This window comes from Parus major, chromosome 19 (genome assembly GCF_001522545.3).
Source record: "Parus major isolate Abel chromosome 19, Parus_major1.1, whole genome shotgun sequence".
Classification (NCBI taxonomy): Eukaryota; Metazoa; Chordata; class Aves; order Passeriformes; family Paridae; genus Parus; species Parus major.
The window spans coordinates 3,440,193-3,448,810 of record NC_031787.1 but is presented as its reverse complement, the minus strand read 5'-3'; the positions used below and the strand labels follow the sequence as shown (position 1 = coordinate 3,448,810).

General features: G+C 40.9%; 1 protein-coding gene across 8 annotated transcripts in view; it reads right to left on the bottom strand.

Annotated features, from left to right (window-relative positions):
* CUX1 (cut like homeobox 1) overlaps positions 1-8,618 on the bottom strand; it is a 259,909-nt gene that overhangs the window by 177,714 nt on the left and 73,577 nt on the right. The gene's annotated exons all lie outside the window — the stretch shown is intronic.

Below are 8,618 nucleotides of genomic sequence, written 5' to 3'. Positions count from 1 at the left end.
AAGAAAGAAAGAAAGAAAGAAAGAAAGAAAGAAAGAAAGAAAGAAAGAAAGAAAGAAAGAAAGAAAGAAAGAAAGAAAGAAAGAAAGAAAGAAAATCATACTTTTTTTTTCTAAGTGGGAGAACACCAGGCTTATTTTAGCACTGAAAATATCTGTTTATTTCTCTATGTCATCTCTGTGAACTTTGAGGAACCAGAGTTGTAGTTAAAGACAACACATGCCCAAGTGCAAGTGACTTCTGTTCCATCCCTGTGCAGATCTCCTGATCCTCCCTCTGCTTTCTCTCCCACTATTCCACAGCTGGAAGTGAACCCTGGCTGCATTAGCACAATATCCTTGGGGCAAGAGCCAGGAAATAAAGCTTATTAACATCCCTCAGCACTGACTTCAAGCCACTGTGGGCTATCACTTGCCCGTGGGCTGATCCCACTCCTTCAGCTGCTTATGCAGAATTCTCCACCTGACCACTCTTTTGTACCAGAGAATTAATGGCAATCACACCTTGAATTTTTCTATCAAGTGATACTTAGAAACTACTGACAAAAGGCCACATCTAAATTACTCTGATGGTAACTTTCTCATTATACAAGCTGTGTAAAGCTGGTCCCAGCAAGTTCTTTTAAATTATAACCCACACCACACTTACTGGTTTTCTGCTGAATTTTCCTGCTTAAGCTTTATTGTACAAACTGCTAGAAACTGGTTGCAGGTAACTTATTAAACAGCACAGTTGATATATGTAAAATGGCTTTCCCAACCATCTTAACCTTTTCTGACCTTTCCTGTCCTTGTTGATGGCCACGCTGAGTTGCAGCCCTGGTCTCTGGGTGTTCTCAGTGCTTTATCTCTCTTAGCACTGGTGCAGGGCCACACAAATTGCTGTAATGTGCTATTTCCTGACATTAAGCCAAAAGGGGAAAAGTAAAGGGCAGGATTTCTGATGCATTTCTTCACTGTTTTGAATACAAGCCATTAGCAGAACAACCAGAAAAAATTAGGGTAATATTAAACTGACCATTAAATTTATTAAAATATTAAAAATATCAAATATAACATGGTATTTCATTCCAGCAGCCTCACTGCTTTATAAAAAATATAGTTCACTAGTGGTCTACAGTCAAGGTATTCAATAACCATGCTCAGATCCAAATCTTGTAGCATTTAGAGAAGTCTCAGGACACTAAGATTGAGTAAGAAGCAATCTCTCATTCTTCCAAGGAAAAAAAAAGGATTTTGAAACCATTCCATCATTTTCTAGACTAAGAGTTCTTTTGAAAATTAGTAGTAAAAATTTAATCCTATGATCTATGCAATTCGGTTTTGAACAATTAATGTCTCTTATGAAATTGCTGCTGTTTTCAGCTTGAAGCCCATGTATTTTAACTGTGTGTCAGTAACATGATTTATCATAGAGGGATTTGTGAAAAGCCAAATGCTCATTCTGCCAATAGCAGCAGCATTTTGAACTCCAGCAATGGTCTCACACCCACAAGTTGTGGAGGACAGACCTGGCTGTGATCCCTCCTTTCACTCATACCCCTTTAACCTCCTGTTTTCTTCCTCTTTCTGCTTTTAAATGGAGCTTAAAGTGACTCTTGATCCAAATATTACATGTAAACCTTAGTAGAGAACATTTAGAAGTGGTAATTACTAACCATTTCCCTCGATAATTAGCTTAGAGAAAGGTGTATTTTTAATGTGGATTGCCAAATTCTCCACTAATCATCTCACACCACTTCCCCACAGTAACAATTATTGAAAAACAGTTTAAAAACGCATAAACAAGAGCGTTTAGCACTCATTTACTTTAGACCAAACGTCAATAAAACCTCAAGACACTGCGGACTGGCTGAGTTCAGAAATCCAAAGCAAAGAAACCACTGTGGGTGGACTGGAGCTGCCTGTTTAACTTCAAATCATTGTTGCTTTGCCCACTCTTCCCAGATTTCCAGGATTTCCACCTCCAGCAGCACCAGGCAAGGAAGCTCAGCCTGCCAGAGCACACTGGGACAGGAGAACAGCCAAGAACTTCTGTGTTTATCCTGCTCAGTTGTTCACACCGAGCTCCTGCAGCCCTTTTCCATCTCCTGCACACCTGGAAAAATAAGGTGAGATTCCTCCAGCTCTGGCTGGGTCCTGGGAAGAGCAGCAGTGCTGCCTCTGCTGGGGCTGAGGAGGGGAAGGTGGAGGGAGCTGAAAGGCGGCTCTATATCCAGTACACACACAGCAATTTGTTACTGTGAAAAACCATCTGTTTCTCGGTATTACAATCCTCAGAGGGGAAATTATAGCTAGCGTTCAACATAAAACATCAATTTAAACCATCAACTATTCATAATTTCAATTCTTTATTGGAAACCAAGGACATAAATGTCAGGGAATAAAGCAATATTTCTTTTATTAACTGTTCCATTCATCTGGCTATTAAATAAAACCAGGACCTTAATAAATAGCATTAGCCTTTGTAATGACAGCCACCCCAACTAGCACCATAATTCTAAATAAAATGCATTATATTTCTAGTTTTAAAGTAAAAAATCAGGATTAAAAAGCATTTCAGAACATATGCATTAAGAGTAGCTTTGCAGTGTTGTTGCTCCTGTGTAGTTAAATGCTTTAACAAACAATACTGACCAAATAACCCCCCACTACATTTATCTGCAAATTCCTGGCCAAACACCTCCCTCCTGATGATATTCTACAACATTAATATTACTAAAGAACAGAAAGGATTCCAGCACTGATGCTGCCTGCCTGTTGCCAAATGGAATTATTCATTTAATCCCCTGCTCCCAGATACGACGCCTGCTACGAAAAATAATAACAATAGTAGTAACATTAAAAGGAGTGGGTGGATGGAGAGTGGGAGAAAGGAAGAATGGCACAGGCAGGGAATGTGTTCTTCATACAGCCTGTCATCACCCATTACTAATGGCACAAAAGTCTGTATTTATGCTGACAGTTATAGAGTATTTCTGCAGTTTGGTATTTAAGAGTTACACACAAAAATCCTGGAGTCCAACAGCCTGGGACAGGGAATGAAGAGTCTGTTTGTAATTCTGTTCTGTGGGAAATGGAGACAGGGCTGCATTTGCTGCGAGCTTGATGGAGAGCTGCAAAATTTAACTTTGTGTGATTAGATAAGACTATTGGGGAGTTTCCCTGCACCTTCGAGGAAAAGGAGAATTCTCTGAGAGCTGAGGAGTCCTGACAAGTCCACAGACTCACTATTAATGCTCAGATAATTGTCCATTATTCCTCCTTAAGAATAGCTCCCCTGCTCTTAGCACGACCAGCATGGGGTACTCAAGAACACCATTACAGGGGAAAGGAAGCACAACTGTAATCAAAACAATGATTACTATCACCTTCATTTAAATGCAGAGTGAGAAATGAATACAAAAATATTCACTTGAAAGTGAAAGGTAAGAAATTAACTTTTTCCCCATGGACATCAGAAACCTAACCTCAAAACCAAGAATTACTTGTAAATTTTTTACATCCCTTTAGAGCACACATTAGTTTCTCCTTCTGCATTTAAATGAAGGCGATGGTAATCATTGTTTTGATTACAACTGTGTTTCCTTCCACCCAAAATGGGGTTCTTAAGGACCACATGCTGGCAATTCTAAGAGCAGGAGAGCTGTTCTTAAGAAGTAGTAATGGACAATTATTGCAAGTGTTAGCAGTGAATCCATGGACTCTATTGGTCCTCTCATCTACTTAATGCAACATTTCCGTACAATTCCAACTCCACACACAATAAAACCCATCGTGCCAACATTAAGGAAAAAAAAACCAGCATGATTAAAATACAGTTGTCGTTGTGGTTAAGATAAAAACATTTTTCTGCTTCTTGTAAGGTTTATTTATGAAGGTGGAACCAGGAGTGTAGTCAGGATTGGAGCATAACAATGAAGTTTATACAGAGTTTTCATGTCTCCTGATAAATGCCCAAACTCACCTCACATCCCAGCTTCAGCACATCTTCTATTGTCTTCAGTCATTTCCACCAGCCTTAAATCATTTAACCTCATCCTTATTCTGTGTCCTGGCAAATGGCCACCACCTCCTCCTCCTGCTCACTTTTCACCACCCTCTTCCACTCCTAGCCCTGAAATCTGTCCCAGTTCAGTGCCTGGGCACACTAAAACTTCCTTCCACGTGGAAATCTGCCTGCCAAATACCTGCCTCGTGTTTCTGGTGGCTCCCCAGGTGAGGAGGGATTTTCAGCAACATCCTGGTTTGGGGATGATGCTCAGACTCTTACAGCATTTTTCCTTTTTTTCCACCAACCCCAAATCCCACCTGCTTCCCAACTCAACTGGGCAGCACCAATTGCAGAAGATATTCCTATTCTACATCCCCAAACAGGCACAAATTGGGCTGCTGAGGGCAAGTAATGCTCAGGCTCATTAGTCAGAGTTAGGCACCAGCCACAGGGTTAAAACAGAGTATTTTAATCCAAGGAATTGCTGTGGTCCTGTTCCAGGCAGAACTGACAGCTACCAGAGCTGGGCTTTTCCTCCAAGCTTTGTGATACCTGATTATCAAATTTCTTATGCAGGTGCCTCTTAACAACACCTTTACTGTAAGCACAGGGCAGCAAATGATACTTCAGGAATTGTCAGCATGTCTAGTTATCCGAGTTTAATAAGGTACTTCATCTCCTTACAGCACCTACAGCTAGCATTCCCCAGAAAGTTATCAATTCTGCCCTCCCACCCCTCATCTTCATCAATTATGATCAACGAGCTCCTGAATAAATGCATACACATCCACAGTCCTACTGGGGCTGCAACACACACAGTCAGGATGGATTTCCATCAGTGAATTCGCTAAGTCCAATCACAGTGTCAGTAGCACCACCACAGACTTGACTCTGCACATTTTTAAGGAGTAAAAATCAGGGCAATCAAGTTCTGTCACACCTTGTTACTGCTGCTTTCAGGTTTCCTGGCATGAATTGAGCACAGAGCTGGGCTGAGCCCTGGGATCCTGCTCACAGAAGGGATGCCTTGTGCAAAATGCACAATGAGATGGATGCAGGGGGAAAAGAGGTCAAAAAAGGGGAAGGATTGTTTCAAACATCAAGGATTTAAAAAATTTACTCCAAAATTTAGATGTCTGTAGGAAATAAAAGCCTCTAGTCATAGCCAAAAGCAAGGAACAAACATGGGAGATTTTATAAAAGGGAATTTATTCTGAACTCCAAATGAGGAGGATTAGGGAGAGGGGTTTTGTGAGACACACAGAGCTCCAAACAACAGAGTAACAAATTCACAAAACTGGTAGATTGAGTGAGAGAGGACACAAACCTAAGGGGGAGAGAAGTTAGGCAAGAGCTTGGCAGAAACTTAAATAGCAGCAATTAAAAACACAGGTCCAAACCCCAAAGAGAGGGGGTGTGAAAAGAGCCCAATGGCTAAAGCAAAGCTCTTCCCCGACCTCAAATGAAAGGGATAAAACACTTGGGTGAGACTGCCAAAGGCAAGTATAAACATACAGCACAAACATTTGGAAATGAAATCAGAAGTGTTCCAACACAGAATGGGAGAAAACCGGCAAGAAATCCAATAAGCAGCAAGAAACAAGTTTTATAAATAAAGGAACAGTGGAATGACAAGCAAAGGGACTCCTGGCAGATCATACAGTGGGAAAGGGACGTCAAGAGCACAAGGGATGTCTTTTTACATCAGCTTTTACTACAAGACCTGTCAGTAAATGGATAACATGAGGAGAGGAGAGGGGAGGGTTTCAAACTTTATTTGGAACAGATGACAAAGATGTCAATTAAAGGGTTTTGGTATTTTCGGACTGGCTTGGCTTTCATAAACTTTGTGTGCTGAAAAACTGGCAAATCATTCAAGACATTTGTTGTTACCTTTAAAAGGACCTAAAAAGGCCAAATATACAGCACATTTTTTAAGTGGCAGAAAAAGGAGCAGAGGATGGGGAGGGCTGGATGCTTCCTCAGAAATCAAGGAAAACTAACATGAATCATCACCTGCCTGAAAGCACCTAGGAAACCCCAAAGGTATCTCTAAATTGCCACCAAAACAACTTGTTAGAGCAACTAATTTCCTTCTTGGAGAAGCTAAAGAGCTTGAAAGACTGAGGAAAAACCAGGAAATGCCACAATTTGAATTGAGGGAGGCTTCAGTGAAGCCTTGCTCAGCACATCCTGCAGGAAGGTAAAGGAAACCTGCTCTGGAGCACAAAGCAGCAGCCAGGAGAAGTTACCAGCAGGTGTTTATCAAAACCTCTGATGTGGAGGGAGAGGTTCTTGGAGTGTCTGGCCTGGATCTGCCCCACTCCACTGTCTCAAATAACCTTGTGACAGACAATTTAATAATAATAATAATAATTTACTATTTAATCTGCACGGAACAGCAGCCTGGCATGTACAGCAACAGATGAGGGGATTACAATTCCAAGGGAACTTCACAAACTGAAAAAACCAACATGAACCCAAACAAGCACAAAAAACCCCTAAACCCTAAGATTCAATAGAAATATTTAATCTAAAAGGTAAAAGACTGCACTTGAGCATGAACAACAGTGTACACAGCAGTTAAAAAAATAAAAAAATAGGGATAATGCTGGATCACAAGTTGAACATGACTCAACAGTGTCCTTCTGTTTCAAATGAGGGAGATATCGTTCTGAGAAGAGCAAACCCACACAGAAAGCCAATAAGATGTGAAATAATTCTTCTGCTCTACTGAGTGTCGGACAAAATCTTCCAGCTGAGGCCTTGCTGGCTTTGGGTATTGCATTTCAAAACTGATATAGCTCAATTTGAGAACTTCCAGAGCAGTGGAAATGATCAGAGAGAGGCCCAGGAAGCTTCTACTGCAGGCAAGGCAAGGCAGGAGGGCATCTCAGCCTGCTCAGGAACCAGGAAAGTGAAACCAGCTTCCCTGGCATGAGCACAAAGCAGGCAAGGAAGGAACAGGGGCACTTCTGTGATGCAGGAGAAACTGGATAACAAAGCACAGGATGCTTCAAAATAATCCCTGGTTGAAATCATCAAAAAAATGCTGGTTTGGGAAAGAGAAAATGGGATTTTAAATATAAGACATTGCTCCAAAGAGGCAGGTGGCAGCATGTTCCCCATGTTATGGCCAGAGCACAGAGAAAGGAACTAAAGGTAATGCATCACTAAGGCTCAGGAATGGGGATGTTCTAGCATGGAAAATAAAAGCACCAGAAACAACTGCCTCCATCAACATGGGAATTAACAGGTAAAGCAAACATCTTCCAGGTACAGCTGATGGACCATGTCCCCTGAGTTCTGCCCAGCTTTTCTCCAAAAAAATCAAGCTGTGCCACCATTGAACACTGTGGTAACACAAGGTGCTGGTTCCTCCCTGCTCCACCCAAAGCAACGTGTGCTGCACACCCTGAACATCCCTGGGCAGCTCATTCCATAGAAACTCCAAGCCAAGCAGCCCAAAACTTGCAGAAAACTTTTTTTCCTGGATTTTGCTTTAAAAACTTTGCAAAAAAGTCCAAGAGAACAGAACTTCCCCCCTCCAAAGAAACTGAAATGCTTCTACACCTGGAATTATGGAGCAAGAGCCTCTTTTCTCTACTTCATTCCTACTCACTCCCTATATTGGTGTTTCCAATTTCCACCACTAAAGTGAAAGTTAATTCCTCAAGCACAAGATGAAGCTCATTTATTTTCTCCCAAATACTCCTTTTTAAAAGCATTTCACATTGCTTGGAAGAAGGCTTTATATCCTAAAATTCATCACCATGATGGGAGGGCTGCAATTTCTCATGCCTTGCTCAAACAGGAATGACTTCTTTTTTTTTTTTAATTGGAAGAAAAAATGAATTTATTTGTTTTGAAAGCATTAATGTTTCAAATCTGGCAGGGAAGACTCCCTGAACCTATTTGCTCTCAGCTAAGCAACAAATAATTTGGACTTGGACCTGCAGTCACGTACAGGGAAGATGCAGTGGAAGAATATGCACTTTTGGCAGGAATCAAGGCCATTAGGGGGTGGGAAGCTTCATGCTTCTTTGATACTTTCTACATTTAATAAACCTGAAGTAAAGTTGAAACAATTGCTTCAGTCATACAGGAAGAAAATCAAGACTAATGGTGCATTGAATTCTAGGCACGTTTTTTGGAATGTTCCATTCAGGGCAAAAGGAATGTGGTCTTAAACAAAAAAAAAAGAAAAAATAACAAGAAAAAGAAAAAACCCACCAGGTCCATTTTAAAGGTGGATTTTGTTGTTTTGTGTTTTTTGTTTTTTAAGTAGAAGAAAAACAGCTCTAATCTACATTACATAAAACATGGTTTTCTACTCTGGTGTGGATAATTCATTTCCTTGTAGAGTGTGGGGACATCCTAAACAGCAAAAATCTCATTTTCCTTTGCTTCCAACCCAGACCTTTCCAGTCAGTGTTCACATCTCCCAGGACCATGTCAGGAATTACAATAGGGATTAGGAATAACAATATTTGCACAAAGGGCTTCCTTGGTCACTTTTTGTTTCCATTACCTTGATCTGACCTGAAGCTGCAAGGCCAGAATTCACCTTTTGTCCTGCTTTGGTAAATCTGGCTGCCAGGCTATAAACCCCTCACAGATAATTCTC